This window comes from Malania oleifera, chromosome 3 (genome assembly GCF_029873635.1).
Source record: "Malania oleifera isolate guangnan ecotype guangnan chromosome 3, ASM2987363v1, whole genome shotgun sequence".
NCBI lineage: Eukaryota > Viridiplantae > Streptophyta > Magnoliopsida > Santalales > Ximeniaceae > Malania > Malania oleifera.
This window is the reverse complement of record NC_080419.1, coordinates 14,240,221-14,260,046: the sequence shown is the minus strand read 5'-3', so window position 1 is coordinate 14,260,046 and position 19,826 is coordinate 14,240,221. Positions and strand designations below refer to the sequence as shown.

The following is a 19,826-nucleotide window of genomic DNA, read 5'->3' as shown; positions in this document are numbered from 1 at the left end:
TGGATAACTTCAAATATCTTCTCCCCCTTTGATCATCATCAAAAAGAGAGGTCATTTGTCTTAAAAATACTTTAAGAGCCTATAAAGACTAGTTTCCATGGTGGTGAGGTGAGTGTGTGCTAAACACATATACCAAAATTTTGGGTGCTACACCATAATATTAGAAAAGCCTATATTGGCTTCCTTTCAAACTCATAAATGATGATTCAAAAGTTAAACCATTTGTTGTAGATCAATCATTCAAGAATAGACATTTTCAAAATAAGCACAAAATATTCATGCTTATAATTTAAGCATGGTAAATGTGTCCAAACAATTTGGTAAAGAGCATGTATATAATTTAGAGCATTTTAGGAAAATTCAAAGGATTATTGAAAATTTTACAGGTTTTTCAATATAGCATACAATATTTAGGATTCAACATGTACCACTACCTATTCAATTATTCAACATGCATTATAAAAAATTCATAAAGTTCAACCCACATGCAATGGATTTCAAGCCATGATCATTTAACATGCAAAGACTTATAATTACAAATGAATCTTCATGCAAATGATCTTTTTATCATGCATCATTTATAAATATTTATTAATGACAATGTATATGAACCAGTCTAAGTGACCACTTAAGGTTAAAACACTAAGTTCAACTTGGTCATCATACTAATACTGCATAAGACTTTCAAAAGTATTTAGAATTTAAAAAATAAGTCTTATGAAGTCATAATTTCAGTTGACTAACTAGCATGTATGTCTAAAATAGATCAATGAATTCAACATGCCAGACCCTAGTCAACTACCAGCATGCAATGCACAAATCTGCATCGACCAAGTAGATTATGTTCAAATCAAGCATGCAGTTCAGTATATTCAATCAATATAAACTATTAAATAATATAACATTTAGAAAGTAATGGATAATAAGTGTTCAGTTCATATGAAGCATCCAATATATAAAAAAAAAAAAGATATTTCCAAAATAAGCACAATACACTGAAGTATTTATTGGATGAACTTTAAATTTGCTACTTCCCTCCAAGCACAAAAATTTTATGATCTTTTTGAATATATTAATCATTGAAGCTTCAAGATGAGTTTAGGGTTATATTTGCAAAGTCTATAATTAATTCGCAAAAACTCAATTTTGTATGATAGACAAAATATACTATATTTTAAGATATTCATACAAAAACATATGTATATAGCATTTAAAAAATTATTTAACTAGTTAAGATCCTTTGTCCATTTAGGGGGGTTACTTAAGTAAGCAATAACCAATACTATCATATAATAACCAATCATAATGATATATATATATATATATATATATATATATATATATATATATATATATATATTAAGCGAAATAGATTGGATGTTTCACTAAAGTTCTCATATTGGTTTGATTTTCCTAAGGTTCTTAGTATAATAATAATGTATGCTAAAATTCAAAATTTTAAGCACAAAACACTATTTAAACTTTTAAAACATTATTACCCCTTATAACCTAACAAGAATCTTATAAGTAAAAAAAATTTCTTTTAAGATATCATGCAAATATAACCCATGATTTGTTAATGAATTTAACACAAGATGTAAATCATGAATCATGGCATGAGATAAAGTAGAAGGAGGAAAAGAAACATTTTCAATTAACTTGATTTTATTTGACAATGCTCTTAGAAAATAGGAGACATGTTCTCCTAATTTGCCACTAATAGGAAGGTATTCCTCAAATATATGATATCACAAATAAATGCTTCATTTTAGAATGCCACTTGTTGTTATGATTATTTTTACTAAAACTCAATTCATGAATGTTATGTTTAGATATTCTACTATGTATTCAAATAAGAGCGTATATCATCAAAACTAATTATGTGACTAAGAAATACATTTTTTTCCATAAGAGATGGATGATTTACCTATCATAGCATGTCTTTGAACTTAAATTCAAAACCTTAGAACCTTATATGATAAAAATAAGGTATTTTCATTTAATAAACTTAGAGCACATGCTATTTATCCCATAAATAATAGCCAACATTTTCAAAAAGGAACCACTTGATAATGACATATACAATTAAAGCATCACATTGGTTTTATAATTTGAACTCATCAATATTGGCATGTTTTTCAAAAGTTCCCAACGAAGTAATTTAAACAATTCAAAATTTGGGATTTTTCGATCATTAAATACTTTTACTTAGGTGGGGTTTAAATCTACCTAAACCTAATTCCTAATCCTAGGTCCTAAGGAAACAATTCAAAGAGTTCATGTGTTTTCTTTTGGTACCCATTCCTCCTTGGGTCCCAATGGATTTTTCTTCACAACTCATTCCATTTTTCTTTCTTTGCCTCTAACTCCTCTAAATGGGCAAAAATATCTAACATGACCATTTCTTTCACAATATAGACAAATCTTGTTTTCATGTGAGAGTCTTGACTTATTTGTATTGTTTTTGCTTGTTGAGGCATAACCTTGTGATCTATAAAAGGATTTGAATTCTTTTTAGAAACATTATTTTTCTTAACCTCCAAAGATTTATTTATGTTTTCTTTTCCTCTTATGATTTTACCATGATTTTCAACTTTGTTTTTCAAGAGAGTATTTTCTTTCAAAATATTTTCAATTTATTTTTCAAAATTCCTACTTCCCCTTGAAGAATTTCATGGTCTTTTTTAGCTTTTTCCATAAGCTCCTCATTTTCCCTTTTTAAAGAGCAATTTTCTTCTTTCAAGATAGAACAAAGATAAGATTCCTTACCTTTGGATTTTGACAATTTTCCTTCCAAATTTTCTATCTTTTCTTTCAAAATTTCATGCTCTTTTGAAAATTTAAAACAAGCTCTTCATTTTTCCTTTTAATGGATTCATTTTCTTCTTTTAAAGAAAATTCTATTTGTTTTGAAAAAGCAAGCTCTTTCTCAACATTTTTATTCTTCCTTTTTACTAAAAGTAATTCATCAAACAATTTAACACAGCTATTCATAATTTCATCATATGAAGGTGCATAATCCTCCTCATCCGAACTTACTTCATTTTCTTGTTCGTTAGCCATGAAATAAGGATATGCTTCTTTCTCATTTTCATCATCGGTGGCTAATCCATCGATTTGATCCAAAGTAGCACCATTTATGGCATTATGATCCCCATTTAGAAAATTTTCTTTATTTTGATTTAGGAGGCAATTTATTATGTCATGCCTAGAGTTAATACAATCGCAACATTCAATGCATGACTCTTCTTTTTCTTTTTGTTGCATTCTTCTACTTAAAGTTTCTTAACTTCTCTTGTGAAGAATGCAATATCATTATCTTCAATTATTTCTTGTTGATTAGTACAAGATGATTCAAAGACAAAACCATTTTCTATCTTAGGTTTTTCTAGATTTCTTCTTCAATGGTCATAGATGATTTAGGTAAAGATTGGAGAATTTTGTCAATATAATCTTCTAATGAATAAATTCTACCAAATATTTTCAAGTTGTTTATGAGGCGTGTGAACCGAGTGAGCATGGAAGAAATTTCTTCACCATCATTTAATTTAAATATTTCATATTCTCTAACTAACTTGCATATTTTTGATTGTTCATTTTGTGATGTGTTTCCATAGATGTTTTCAAGTACATTCCACATTTCTTTTGTGGTTTGACATTCACAAATATGACTATGTACATCATCATTTAAACCACAAAGAATAATATGTTTTGCTTTAAAATTTAGTTCAACTAACCTTTTTTCGCTTGGTGATTGTTCCAATAAAGCCTTTGGAATATCCTCATTTTTCTTTGTGATTGAGAAGTCTCCTTTGGAGATGATCTCCCACAAATCCAAGTCATATGCTTGAATGAATACGGACATTTGATTTTTCCATGCGTGGTAGTTTGAACCGTTGAACATCGGTGGTTGATAAATGGATTGTCATATGAAGAGGTGCTCATCGAATACTCCATTTGATCTTTTACGCTCTAGATTTTACACCTTTAAACTGCAAGCGTCTGGCTCTGATACCACTTGTTGCTTGCCCCAGCCCGGAGTATATAGTCTAGAGGGGGGATGAATAAACTCTTTTCGCAGAATACGTATTTTTCTACAAAATAAAAACTCTTGGCAAAATACAATAAATTATATCACAATATGATATAAATCATGTACAATATATAAAATAAAGAGTGTAAGGGAGAGAAAGAACAACACCGGTATTTTTACGTGGTTCGGCACCAAGCCAAGGATTCCACAATCCACTCTAATCGCTCCTTCCGCAGCGGAGCAAGCCTTACAAACTTGGGAACAAATCCCTATCGCTCACAAAGAGCCTTTATCAATTCGATTCACAAAGAACCTTTCACACGAAGATGGAAGATTACAAAGAATGCTCCTTACAATGAGCAAATATGATTTAAAACTCAAACCTCACACTATTCTCTCAAGAATTGAATCAAACACAATAAGTGAGTAAGAGAGAATGAGCACATGTAATGAAGAACTAATATACAATATGCTAGGTTTTGTATAAAATGATGTTTTTTACTAACAATGGTCAAAGACCTTCAAAATCATATTAATACAAGTCTAATAGCTTGTATTTATAGCCCAAGAGTCTTAGGAGCCATTAACTAGCCGTTGGAGGGAAGAAAAAATATTTAATTTGGCAAACTAGCCGTTTTCCTGCCGTTAGTGTCATTCTGCCCATTGGACTCATCGACGAATCCCCTGTGTTCGTCGACGAGGTCCTTGAATCAGAAAAAATCATAAATATGAAAGTTGTGGCATTTTGTCTTAACTTTCCAAGGACACCAAGATCGTCCCATTTGGACCTTTCTATCAAAAGTGATGCCCAAAATACCAAGAGGTTTTCAGGACTCAAAGTTGCACTACAGTAGTGACAATTGCTTTGTTTTTCCTTGTCAAAAAAGCATTTTAATGACTTAAAACATTCTTGGACAAAAGTATATGAAATATATTGAGTCTAATGAAGATTAAAACTTGTCCAAGTGAGTTTCCTCATAAATATAAAATATCTTGTTTTATGAAAACATATTTGAAAACTCGTTTCAATATCTTATTTGCTTAGCATGTCCTTTATTGAAAATATGCTTGACTTTTAGGACTTTAGGACGTAGAGCTAGTTTTGTAAAATCGGGACCAAGTTTTGAAAATGTTTATCACTCATATATTACTTAACACTTGTCCCATTTTGAAAACTTAATTGAGTATATGATTATTTTGACAACCTCTTTGTTTTTACTTTGAAAACTATGAATTGTGAGTTTGTTACTTTTGTGCAGATCCTATATGCTCATGTGTCCTAGTATGCTTATGTAATGACTCAACTCTTACTCAGAAATCATGCAAGACACACACCGCAAGAGTTATAATACGCACTCACTCACACAACCCTTATTACAATTAATTTATACACAATAAAAACTCTGGGATGTGCTTTGGTGCTTCTGAGTCAGTGTCCTTCTGATCTTTTCTATTTGATGTCTACTAGGTCCGATCTTTGCTTCTGATTTGTCACCTCTATGTGTCTGACACTTTGTACCTATACTAGATAAGATCTACAATGATGGAAAATACTAGAAAAAACAAATAGGTTAATATCATCAAAACATATAAACCAAGATAGTGTAGCTAACAGGGCTAACATGATATATCAGTCTGGTATAAAGGCTCAGGACATGGAAAGCATCATGAATCTAACAGGATTGAAGCTGGGGGAGTTCCCCTTCAGGTATCTGGGCATTCCCTTATTATCTTCAAGACTAAATGCAGCTCACTATGGCCCCTTGATCAATCGAATTTCTGGCTTGTTCAAGGTGTGGCCTAGGCACACACTGTCTTATGCTGGAAAGTTAGAAATAATTAATTCAATTATTCAAGGGGTGGAATCTTTTTGGTTTGCTATTTTCCCCATCCCCTTGAATGTTTTGAATCAAATCATCAAGCTATGTAGAGTGTTCCTGTAGGGGGGGGGGGGAGGAGGAAGAAGCCATTAATGGCTTGGAGAGAAATTTGCCTTCCAAAATCTGAGGGAGGTCTTGGAGTCTTCAATCTAAACACATGGAATATGGCCTTATTAACCGAGACTTTGGGGAATATTCATTCCAAAAAATATGCATTATGGTCACGGTGGATCCATTATATCTACTTAACTGAATCAGGCATTTGGGAAGCTACAGTAAGTAAGAATGACTCTTTCTGATGACAATCAATGCTGGCATGATTAACTGCCAACCAATCAATACCCAATATTACATAAAACTCACACATCTCAAACACAATCAGATCTTCTGGTAGTACTCTCCCATGAATTTCTACAGGATAGCCCCTGAGTACCCTTTTACATCGCAACACTGACCCTGACGGTGTAACTACTGACAATTCTATATCTAATGACTGGATCTCACTTCCAGATAATTTAACATAGGATGTAGATACGAAAAAATGAGTGGCACGTGAATCAAATAAAATAATAATGGAATGTGATAAAATAGTAAATGTACCTGTCACCACATCCGTAACAGTCTCTGCATCACCCGGTATCAGCACGTAAACCCTCGTCGGGGCCACATTCCTCTGTTGTCCTCCACAAGGCACCTGATAACCTCCCCAATAAGGCCTGGGAGCTGAGACCTGGTCTGACTGACCTGGGCATTCACGTACCATGTGGTTGGGTCTCTCACAGCGATAATATACACCTCTGCCTACCCGGCACTCCCCCAAATGATGTCTTCCGCACATCTGACATACCGGAAAGTCGGCGTACCCTGATTCCCATGAGGTCCTGTCATCTGCCTCTGATCTCCCATATCACAAACTCCTCTCCATGGACCCCTACTGGAGCCAGCCTGAAAGCCCTAAGGCGCAGGCCTCTTTCTCTGACTCTGAGCCGCTATACCTCTCTAAATACCACTCTCAATGATCGCAGCTCTGTCTACAATTTCCATAAATGTCTGAGCTCTGAAGCCAATCACCTGCTCAAATAAGTTCTACCTCAGTCCTTCTTCAAACTTCCTTGCCTTTTTCTTTTCATCAAGTGCTAGATGTGGAGCAAAACGCGACAACTCGATAAATCGTTCTGCGTACTGAGATATGGTCATCTATCCTTATACCAGGTGCATAAACTTTGCTGCCTTCGCGCTTCGAACGATAGCAGGAAAATACCACTCGAAGAATAGATCCTTGAATCAGTCCCACATCATTGGCACTGGAACTAGCCTCTGCTCCTCTATTAATTGCGCTGATCTCCACCAGCGCTTCGCCTCCCCTGTCAACTTAAATGCTGCAAATCCTACTTTCTACTCATCCGTACAAAGAAGCACTGCCAACGTCTCTTCGATGTCCTGGACCCAATTCTCAGCTACAATCGGGTCATCTCCTCCAGCAAAGGATGGGGGCTTCATCCGCGTAAATTGCTCGATCGAATAGCCACACTCCCTAGAGCTCTTGGTCATCTCAGTCATCACTTGCTGAGTGACACTGCGCAACACAGCATCCGTAGCTCCTTCACCTATGCTGGAAAGTCATGGCCTATCCTCCCTAGCATTCGTACCATTGCTTCCCGGGTCCATCCTGAAACAAGAAACACACTTAACCACCTTATCACCTATACAGACCTATCTATACCAATTCAAAATTAATTACCTTCCCTAACCTTACTCAATATCCAGTTATGTCACCTAAACCCTCGATCCAACAATAGTTTACTATGGTTTTCCTAAAATCGTCATCCTAGGAAAAACACAGAAACCACCACGGTAATCCTATACTTAGACACAAAACAAACCTCAAATCCTTTTCCTATACTTTAGTATTGCTTTCGCTGCATTCTAAAGTCTACAGAACCTAACAACCTCTGCTCTAATACCACATTGTAACGACCTGCTATTTAACTTGGGGTTTTATAATATATATATATATACTGTAAAATTTACAAGGCTCTGATACCAAATTGGATTAAACCCAACCATCAACCTAAGCAGCGAGAAGTAGAAATCAAATAAATACAACCATATGTAATTATATACAAACCAGAGTGCTAACATGTTTCCCAAAATATACATATATGACTGTTTCCCAAAATACCCTTAACTAACTAGAGTTATACAAATATACTCCCAAAAATACTCACTCTACTGTTAGGGCAATACTGAGGCCCCTCTATCTGCGAGCCTAGTCTGCTCGCCTACCTGGATCACTTGAAAAATGTTAAAGTAATGGGATGAGTCAACACTCAGTAAAACGAAATATGCTATTACTAGTGTGTGGCAAATTAGTTACAATACTATGAAAATATATTGCTATATAATCATGTATAACTAAATCTGTAATTACAATACAAGTAATATAAACCACCATCCTTTCCAGGTTGCTTAACATATCTATACTTTAGGTTTCTACTCAAAATACTTCTAATGTACATAAATATATTCTCTGTCTCTATAAATCTCTACATACATAATAATAACTGAAAACTTTCCTGTGGTTAACTGTATGTCATGATTTAACCCCTCATGACAAGGTTATACGGCCCGTAGGCAGGATCTACCCTGGCTGGCTGACCAAGGTAAACCACTATACTCCCTCAGTCAAATCGGCCACTCCTCAACCCATATCTGATGGGGAGCCTGTCCACGTCTGGGCATGATCGACCTACTACCATATATTATCTGAGTAGGTGGTTGCACTCTGAATTGAATATCTGAAGCTACGGTACCGTGCTCTGTTGTATGGTCCAACAGGGTCTGATACTATATAATATATTTCTATATACAACTATCTGATTTACTATGATTCTGAAATAACTGTATTAACCATGACACTGAAATAAACTGTAACTGTGTCAACTGTATTTCCAAACTGAACTGTAATCTGTAAGTCATGATACTGAAAACTGTAAAATCATGGTACTAAAAACTGTATAGTCATAGTATTTTGTAATTACTATAAAACATATCCACTGGCTGTATATTCTGTAAAACATACTTCTATACTATATTTATATTCTCAAGCCACACAGTAATTTAATACATAATATTCATAATTAATAAACTGTATAAAGTCCTGTTGTGAATAATAACCTGGTAAAAATATACATTTCATACTGGAAATCATTTTAGAACTACCTAACATAGCATACTTCCCTTATCTGATTTATACTAAAATCCCCTTATTGAGAAGGGTCCTACACCCGCAAGGTTTTCCACTCCACACCCTGAAAACCATATATCCCAGAACAAAATGTCACTATTTCTACGTCTACAGCATTTCCTATAATTGCTGGAAAATCAAATTCCGAATAAAAGACTTCACCCAGGATTTGCGATGAATTCCAACTTCGTCCCACTGACGATCCGCTCCAGCAGACTTGCAAAGAACTCCGCCAAGAGCGTCATAGTGGCCTCAAATCGTCGATCCGGTGACTGCCGGAGCTGAAATCGAAGAAAGACGAGGAAGGAACCGTAGGGGAAAGGAAAGAGAGAGACTGCGGCTAAATTTCTGCAATTAAAATCAGTTTATGGCTATTTATACTACAGGATTCGTCGACGAGTCACGTCACCTCGTCGACGAGTCCTATAGAAAGTTCGTCGACGAACTTGCACCCTCGTCAACAAATTTCAGATTTTCAAAAATCCTCTCTCGGCATCTTCTCGTTGACGAAACTTGCCCTCGTCGATAAGACCCTCTTGTACCCTTGTCGACGAATCCCCTGTGTTCGTCGAGGAGGCCATGAGAAAATTCCCTGGGTTATTATATTCAAAATGTAATGTCATTGACGAACGCTAAGTTGACTGCCTCCTTCTATTACTGTTTCCATTTCTCTCCCTCTTTATTATTTAAATACTATTACTCTTCGGGTCACTATATCTAACAATTCCCTTTCTTCCCCTTTGGAAAATGTATCTTTCATATGCATAGGAAACAAGTATATATGGATGTTCACTTTCTTCCCCTTTGATAACAGAATATGTTCCTCTTTGGCAATAGAGATACAGAATATGTTCACATATGTTCACTCTATTGTGTTTTATAAAATTTATTAACTAAAAAATCATTATTTATTTATTTTTTTTTGCAACAAATTATATATATATATATATATATATATATATATGGATGCATGTATATATGTTTGTATACACTACTTAATTAAGAAAACTATCCTTTAAAAATCCTTTTAAAGATAATTTTATTTGTGATTCATCACAAATCCATGAAACCCAACAAGCCAAGCCAGTAACAGGCAACCTAAAAAAATAAAAAATAAAAAATTGTAACTCACCTTCACGGCTCCACCTTTGGTCCTCTGCGTCTGTGGATCATGAGGGAGCTTGATCCGTGAGGCTTGAGAGAGCTTAATCTTACTGTGGAGCAGCTGGAGGTTGGAGGTGTGGAGAAGTGATCTGTGGAGATGGGGGGGATTGACACATGTTGCTGTGGTTTGTGGAGCCTGGAGGAGACGACAACTCGAGCTGCTCAAGGCGTGGAGTGGATCGTTCGCAGGCTCATATCACCGGTAGGTTCAACACGTAGCAATGCACCAATCACCAGAGGAGAGGAGAGGAGAGGAGACTCAGGACTGGAGAGGTGAGGATTGACAATCTAAGATTTGAGAGAGTGAGAGCTGAGAGGTCAGAAATGACTCAGACGAGGAGGGCTGCGGCGCAGGTTAGGGTTAGGGAGTCGGGAACTAAGCGTCTTAGCCTTAGGGTTTTTTTTTTTTTTTTTTAAAGTGTGATTTGTGAAGCTGCTAGCAAGTAGCAAAGCTTAAGGATCCAAATTAATGGGCCACCTAGCGGGTGACCCGCCCAAACCAGGCTGAACTTGTTTATAAACGAGTTGACCCATGACCCGCCCAATTATTAAATGGGTTGACTTCTTTAAACCCGAATCTATTTTAAACAGGGGGGGGTGTTCGGGTCACCCGACGGGTTATGACCTATTTTGCCAGGCCTATTTGGACCCATGTTACTAATCAAAAGCCTAATTAGTTTATAGTTGACGGTCATATGAAAATGTGAAAGTGTGATTACGAAAGATAACTTCTTCTTCTTGGTAAAATAATCATCGATCTTTTCTAGATATGTGCTATATATTGCTTTTAAATCCCACAAAATTTTTTATATTTAAAATTTATTTAAGCTCTGTTTAGGTAAAAATTTTATTTGAGAAAAAAAAATTATTTTTTCCTTTATATGTTCTTTCTATATTAGATATTATTAAATTTGATAAGTTGTTTAGATATGATTAAAGTTATAAAGACCAAATATTAGTTACATGTAAAATTAAATCCTTGTTCAAAGATTTACAAACATGAAAAATAAATAAATAAATAAAATGTTTTTTTCTTAATGCTTTTCCCTAATATTTTTCAAATTTTAAATGGAATTTTGATGTTATTAATTTAGAATAGAAATATTCATTGAATTGGGAAAGAATAAGACATTTTACATAATTAAGGTAAGTTTAGTAGTCTAATAATTATAATTGGTTGATGAATTGTGTCCAATAAATGTTAATTGTTATAGGTTTATTTTAATTTTCCCTTTCTAATTCCCATCTTACTATTTGTAGTTCAATTTAATGGACTTGACCAAAAAAAAAAAAATCTTATCAATTGTTCACACAATAGAATAGCTTGGAGTAAAATACATCCAATATAAGAATGTAATATATATATATATATATATATATATAATATAATATAAAAAAAAATTGTCCCTGTTGCACGGAGAATTTAGTTTTGTGCCGACCATTTTAGAATAATTTCTACAAAAAAAATATATCGACCAAAAAGCTTTTGAAATAATTACTTATAATTTAGATATTGAGGATGTATTTAGAGTACAAATTTCAGGTTTTCAATTTAAATTTGTGTGAATTTAGACAAAATTTATAATAACTTTAAGATAGTTTTTTAAAAAATTCACAAAAATTCAAATTTAAGATCTCAATTTTAAGAACTAAAACTTGGTAAAAGGAAAATAATTTAAGATGGTTGTAGAAGTAAAATAAAGTATGCATATACTTGGAAAAAATGCATTTGTTCAACATCAAAAAGATCTTTAATTTATGAATATTGACAAGAGCCAGTTAATGGTAGTAAATACATTTCTGCAAAAATCTTCTAAAATTTGAGAACATTTATGGGCATTCAAGCTTTTCTTGGGTTGTAACAGCTTAAAGGAGAAATATTTGCACACTGTGATGACAAATAGGAAATTGCATAGCTAAACATGGTATGCTATTATGGAAATTCACAATAATAATAATAATAATAATAATAATAATAATAATAAATATGACTTCAAATCTAGCTCTATATAAACTCCAAGAAATTCAAAGGCCATGCTCATCTGCTATTTGTTTTAGGGAGCAAAAATCCAAAAAATGATTTTCACTACGGTCTTGAAGTTTTTGGCATCGATGGTGGATGGTTCGCTGGTTCTAGGAGATTTCAACTACAAAGATTTTTGCTTGAAGTTAAAGGATGAGGAGAAGGTCTTTGCTTTTGGCAAGTCACTGAAACTCACCTAGTATGTTTGAAAATATTGCATTAAATAATGGGGAAATTGAGCCTTGGTGACCCCTAGGTTTCAAGTTCAATTCCTTCCCTTCTCTCCCTGCTCCTCTCCAAACTTTTCTTATCTCTCTCTTCCATTGTCTTCTTCTTCTTCTTCTATATGTTTGTAAACTATTCTCTGCAATTATTGCAAGAATGACACTTATGTGAATTGAAGGAATCAGATACAGAATGATTTGTACTAGAGCAATTGTTTTCGGCAATTATGGAAATATTTTCATAATAATAAGAAGAAAATATATGACTTTCAATACATAAACTCCATGGTATTCAAAGTCTATGATCATGTGCAATTCGCTTTAGATATATTGGATTCAACTTTGGTGAGGTATTATTACTCACTTTGGCTCAATAGTCTCACGAATTTGTCTTATAAAAAGCATCTCACATAGTTGGAGTCCAAACTATTCTTATAAGCTCAAGATCTCTCTAGCACACATCCGATATAGGACCACGAAATAAACATGCAAGAAATATTTGATTTGGAATGGAAGAAATCACCAAACCATCACAAGACCAAATGAATTCTACACCAAATAAAGAACAAATTTTGAACAAAAAACTAGAGAAAATCACAATCAAACCAAACAACAATAAGAAAGAGAGAAGTTTATGCTCTGATACTTGGACCCTATGAATGTTGGAGTTTTCAAAATATGATGATGACTTGATTAGATGCAGAAAAACTGGATGGGAAAAGATGGGATTGCATGTTTGGAATGGAGAAGGTCATACACAAGAAACTGATATGAACCAGACCCGCAAATGGAGACCAAGAGGTTTAATTTTCTTGGGATACGATGAGAATTAAATTTGAAGTAAATTCATTTCTAAGGATAATATAATCATTGTGAAATTTGTCACAAAAGTACAATCATGGAAAATGATTGTTGGAGCAGTTTATTATATAATTTCAAGCTTTATGTCAACAGCCATGTTTATGCAAGCTTAATTATAAATTGGCCCGACCTTTGATGCTACCAATGCACGGATAAACCAGCAGTAGGTCTGGCATTTTTTATCATTCTTAAATAAAGGAATTTAACAGAATGCCAGCCCCCCTGCTTGCACGGGAGATAATAGACTACGCCGTGGTTTGGATGTGCGACGCGTGGTTGGGAGGGTGGTGGAAATCTTGGTCATGGAGACCGTGCTGCAGGAGTGAGTTCAATTATGGAAGTTTTGTTGTGGAAGATTCACTTCGCAAATCTCCAAATTTGAAGAGATTTTTTTTATTTTTTCGGATTACGTACCGGATTTCCACGTGACTAATTCCGCACCCCTTGAAACCAACCCCACAACTCCAAAGGGAGGTAAATTTCAGGAATTGAGGAACGGAAACGAACCTAAAGGGTTTGAACACCTGACCTCGTGAGAGACACTCCTGCAACCCGCACTATCACCTGAATCACACCCTGGGGATAATTTGAAGGGATTTTTGGTTTTATGCAAGCCTACAATTGCCTAGAAAGGACAATGGATCTTCGGCAACCAAAAACCTTTTATTGTGTTTCTAATTGTTCCTGCAAGTCTGCATGCGGCGTCACCCTCCTTCTCAAGCTTTGTCTATGAGTCTGCACCCGGCACCCTCATCCTTCGCTTTTTCTTTTATTTTTTTTGGTTGCAAGTTCTACTACTGTTTCAGCATTCTGAATTCTTGGTTTTAGTCTTTGATTTCTACAATTTGAATTGGGTTGTTCGTATTTGGCCGAGCGAGGTATAGAACAACTAGGTCTTGACTTCTTCTTTTTTTTTTTCAGTTTCATTTATTTGTTCATACATTCCTCTGGAAATGAGGGACTCTTCTTGCTAGGACTTTTGTGCACGTAGTTGAGAGCACTAGGTGTTTGGTAAAATGTCCAATTTAGGGAAACAAATTGATTAGCTGTTTTTATTTCTTTTGTTTTCCTTAAAAAAATGCATCTATTTAATTTATGCTTTCATCCAAAGCATGGCAGCATTCAAAATATTTTAAACCCTCCCTCCCCTTCCTTGTAGTTGATTGATTATGCAAGTCATGAGATGCAAGTTGGGGGACTAGGAAGTTAGTTATTGTGCCCAAATTGTGCATGTATTAACTTTTAGAAAAACAACACAAGGACCAAATCATATTAGTGATGCAGTCAGATTTTTTAAAAATGGAAAAATAAGCAGGCCCAAACTTCAGACAATGCTACCATTTTATATTTTGAGATGAAAATTTGGTGCGACCCTTTGACCCCCTTTTTATTTACTTTTCTCTTCTAATTGTGATTTCTAAACTCTTCTCATGTATGTTAATCCATTTGTTCTAGATTAAAAGTCAAGGCAGCTATACTAAAGAATTCATTGATTCAGGGTGCTGGTATTACGTATCCATGCTGCCAGGTTCCAATTGAACAAAGAAACTGTGTTCTTAGTCCAAGTCAATAGGAGTTTATTTTGACAGATAAATGTTATGGTTCCTTCAACAAGAGACAGGTTTTGCATAGCATACAAAGAACTCGCTTCCATAGTCCATCTGCCTACAACTAGATGCTTGTAAAATGTAAAATGTTCTTGAAAATTTCAAATCCTTTCCAAGTAAATCTAGAATGACAGCAAATGCATCCTTTTTGCTTCTTTTAACCAAGTGTTCAGACCAAACTAAACTTCACCATTCGCAAGTAGTCCACCCTTTTTCTAAAATAGTTTTATAGAAAATTCTGGAATTTTGAACCAATCATGAATCTGCAAAAAATAAATACAGCAGATGTTGTAATTACCTATAAAAGTAAGAGAGTTACTAAACCTGCATATAATATTAGTGCAATGAGAAAAATAATAATAAAATAAAAGAAACACCTAAAAATGACACGAAGGCAAAGGAAACACCCAAATGACTAAAATTATCCATCATTTCCACTGAGAGCTACTAGTTTTACATATTCTCATAATGATAAAAAAGGGGTGGGCGACAAATGCAATCCGAAGCATATTACCAAAGTGGTTAACAAAACATAAACAATTCCGTGGAAGTAACCAATGAGCGGATCATGCAACAAAACTATTGAAGGCTGCACAATTTAGCATGGATGTTGTCAAGAAAACTAAACTAAACGTCACCCACACACACAAAAGTGGTCAATAAAGGTCTACAATTAATATTTGGGTTGGAAATGTTTTCCGCATAAACTAGTTAACATAAAAGCAAGTGCATCATGCGTTCATGAATGCATGGAATTGCAAGAAAGTCCATCTAAAATAGAGCTTGAAAAGAAAATCAATCTATAGTAGGATTTGAGATAATCATTTCAACAAGCAAGTAGTGTCCATTGATCCTATTTCAACATACAGTGAGCTAAGCATTTCAACAAACAGGTGGTAGGCAGCATATTTTAACACGTTTAATGGTTTTGTTTTCCTTATGATTTCATACTCAAAATGGGCAAGAAAAAAAATCAAACGGGATAGGGAGAGATAAGGGAGGGACCTGAGCAGTGAGCCGCATGCACAAATTGATTTGCCCGGAACAACTTGTAGTAACATTTAGAAACGCAATAGAAATTTAGTGATTGCGTGAAACGAAAAATTCCTTCGAATTAGGGCGCAAGATATCTGGGATTTGCGAAATGAATCTTCCACAACGAACCCAAAATTGAACTTGCGCGACACGGTATGGTTACGGCTTCAGGTTCCCTCCGTCAACCAAGATTTCCATCACCCTCCCAATCACGGGATGCCCATCCAAACCACCGGCACAGGGACACGGTGGAGGGGTTGGCATAGTCTATAACCTCCCCTGCTTGCACTGTTTGTTTCGACACTATATTTCCTAAACAGCTCAGTACCTTACATCTATATATATATATATGTATGATACTAGAGCCATCACAATTTTTACTGCTTTGTGATGTTGCAAATTGAGATCAGAAATGCAATATATGGAAGGAGAAAAAAAGATTGGTCAACACTGTGTTTGGAAGTATGAATTTTTAATTTTAAATTTAAATGTGGATAGATTTTAATAAGAGTTTAATATAATTTTATATTACATTTTGAAAGGTTTTTCACATAGTAAGATTTGACCGTATAATGATCAAATTTTTTGAGGAAAAGAGGGATATCCTGATGTGTTAATTAAGAAACTTGTATGGGCAAATATGGCATCATAAGCCTATGTCACTAATGGGAAGAAAACTTTCCTTGTGACAACAACTTCTTCTCTAAAAGAAAAAGGGAAGAAAAGAAAAAGTTAACTGCCCAACATTTATTTCTTTTGTTACATATTTTTATATTTTCACTAGACTATTTTGCTACACATATGCTTCAAAGTGGACAAATCAAATGGAGCCTCAATGTTATTCATGCATCCTCATCACTATCTCACCCTCTGGCACCCACCTGGGCAAGGGTGAGAAGTGTTGACCTATACATATGGGTGCAATTAATGTTTGGAAAAGAAATCAACAATTGCAGTCTCCCATGAATCACGTTAGAGCATGCGTAATTATGTTTTTTTTTTAGCACTAACTCTTCTGCAGTCAAGATCTGTAGCTTGTAGTAGGCAAATTAAATGCTACTGTCTTCATGTCTCCTCTCCCTGCTATAAAATATGTTGTGTTGTAAAGGAAAGTGTGAGAGATATATACAAGTGTAATTAGCAGTGTAAATAGCAAGTGAGCTATGCTGTGTTTGAGAGACAGAGAGGATAAGTTGAGAGTTGATATTGAGTGTGTTACTCCTCCTCTATTGTATTTCTTATTGATATAGTGAGACTCCCTCCCTCACGTAGACGTAGGCCGAGTTTTGTTGAACCACATTGTTGACTTTTTGAGTCCGATCCCGTTTTGATAATGACAAAACACAATTATCTCATATGTACATTGAGCCTTTTTAGCATGATCATTATTTAGTATGCACGGATGATACGAATGTTATGGAAGCCATGAGAAACTTTAAGAGCATACGACCCGGCATATTCCATGAAATTAAAAGAACAAAAGGATGAAGATATCTCAAATTTTCAGTTGTAATGTGTGTTTAGTCCCACTTGTATTTACATATTTCATAAGATATAATTGAGAGCTCAAATATGACCTTAGATCGGCCATAGGACCTCCAAGTAACATGAAAAATATTTTTCATAAAATACCTAACTTATACAAATATTTTAAAATGGTTTTGAAGTTAAAAGAAGGTAAAAACTAATACAAATATTTTAAAATGGTTTTGAAGTTAAAAGAAGGTAAAAACTAATTTTTACAAAGGGGTTAGTTGATCGGCCAGCCGACCGAACAGTATAAATGAGCATTTTTCTTAATCCATAACTTATTATCCTAATAAGTGTTCAACATGAAAGTTATGAGATTTTCTCTTAAATTTTTGTTGATATTAGGAATTTTCAATTTTGAATCATATAGAAAAAGTTATGGCCAAAACACTGAAAGGTGTACGTAGTAGAAAAATTCCCATCATGTTTCTTACGTCACATTGATGGGAATTTTTCTTAATCCATAACTTCTTATCTTAAAATGTATTCAACATAAAAGTTGTGGTATTTTCTCTTTAATTTCTGTTGACACTAAGAAAATCGAATTTTGAGTTCTATAGTAAATGTTATGTCCAAAATACTGAAGGACACTTGTGCAGAATGTCGGTTCAGCGCGGATAAGCGCAGAATTTTCTTGATTAAATTGATCCAATGGCCAGAACTTAACCTAAGGCCTAAAACACCTTTAAATATGACCTCTAAACCCTAGAGCATGAGTTTTTTCCTATCTTTTGAGAGTTTTGAACAGATTTCCAAACTTTTGCATACTTTGCCTACACTCTATCAAGTTCAAACATCTTTTGGGCATTCTCTCAGTTTCACAAAGGGCATTCATACACACATCTTGCTAGCACGTTTGATATTGAGGTTTGGTATACAAGGTTTTATATTTGGGCATTTAATCTTCATTGTAAAAGTTTTTCTTCTCTCATATTTTTATTTAATATTTTATTGAGAGAGTAAGAACCTTAAGTTTCATATTTTTGTTTGAAAAATCTTGTGGGAAAAGTTCATTCTAGGACTTTAAAATCTTTGAAGCATTCTTGATATTATTTTTATTCAAAGATTTAATATTCTTTTATTCGTGCCAAAAGTTATTTGAGAAAATCGTAGATCTCCAACACATATTATTTGAAAAATAAATTTTTGGAGATATTTGCATTGGGTATAGATCTTTGAGAAAACTCATCATACATATTTGTATATACAAAGATCATATATTTGATTATTATTGAAATCATCACATACATTCATTGGGCTTCAAGTTATATCCTATGAATGTGTTTTAGGAATTTTATTGTACCCATTAGCTTGTTTAGAAGCATCTGAGTGTTTAGAAATTTTATCAATCTATTGTATTAACGGTTCGGGTTGTAAACCAGGGAGGAGGAAGTTGTGCCTCTTATAAGCAGCAGAGTAGGAGGAAGTTATGCCTCTTGTAAGTACTGAAGTAGGAGAAAGCTACACCTCTTGAAAGCAACGATTTGTAACGAGAAGCTCTGTCCGGGTTTAAGGAGCAGATTAGTGGAATTCTTCGGCGTTTTGCCCAAGGTGAGGATGTAGTGACCCGAATAATTATAATATTTAAATAATAATAGAGAGGAGGGAAATAGAAATTGGAAAGGAAAAGAAAGAGGCAGCGCGTTCATCGACGATGTTACAATTGGGCTCGTCGACGAGGGTACGTTTCATCGACGAGAAAATACCAAAGAGCAATCCTCTCATTTCTGAATTTCGTCAACGAGAAACAGAGTTCGTAAATGAACTTCCTTCATGACCTCGTCGACGAGGTGACGTAGCTCATCGATGAAGGCCACAGTATAAATAGTTTTAAATGCAAATTTTCGGCAGATTTCACGCAAACAGATTCTCTCTCTCTCCTCCCTTCGGTTTCCCTCTATTCTCTCTTAATTTCTAGGCCGAATTTTCTCCGGATTGACAATCCGAAGCCACCGCGACACTCCTGGGGAAGTTCTCTGCATATTTGCTAGAGTAGATCGTTGGTGGGGCTAGTTTGAAATCCATCCCAGATCCAGGGTAAGACTTTCTACTCAATATTTGACTTCCTGACAGTTGTAGAAAGCATAGCATGTGTAGAAATATTGAAGTTTAGTTCTAAGAAATATCATTTTTAGGGTGTTGAACGAAGAACCCTGTGAGTGTGGGATGGCTTATTTTAGGAGCTTCTCAGGAATCAGGTAAGGGGATAAATTAAGTTAGTT

At 34.6% G+C, this 19,826-nt stretch overlaps 1 long non-coding RNA gene across 1 annotated transcript; it reads right to left on the bottom strand.

Moving 5' to 3' along the window:
• Positions 1-14,988: 14,988 nt before the first annotated feature.
• On the bottom strand, positions 14,989-16,502 carry LOC131150194 (uncharacterized). Its single transcript, XR_009135490.1, has 2 exons — positions 16,045-16,502; positions 14,989-15,302 (listed from the first exon to the last, which is right to left on the bottom strand). It is a non-coding gene; the product is annotated as an uncharacterized LOC131150194 (long non-coding RNA).
• Between the last annotated feature and the right edge of the window lie 3,324 nt (positions 16,503-19,826).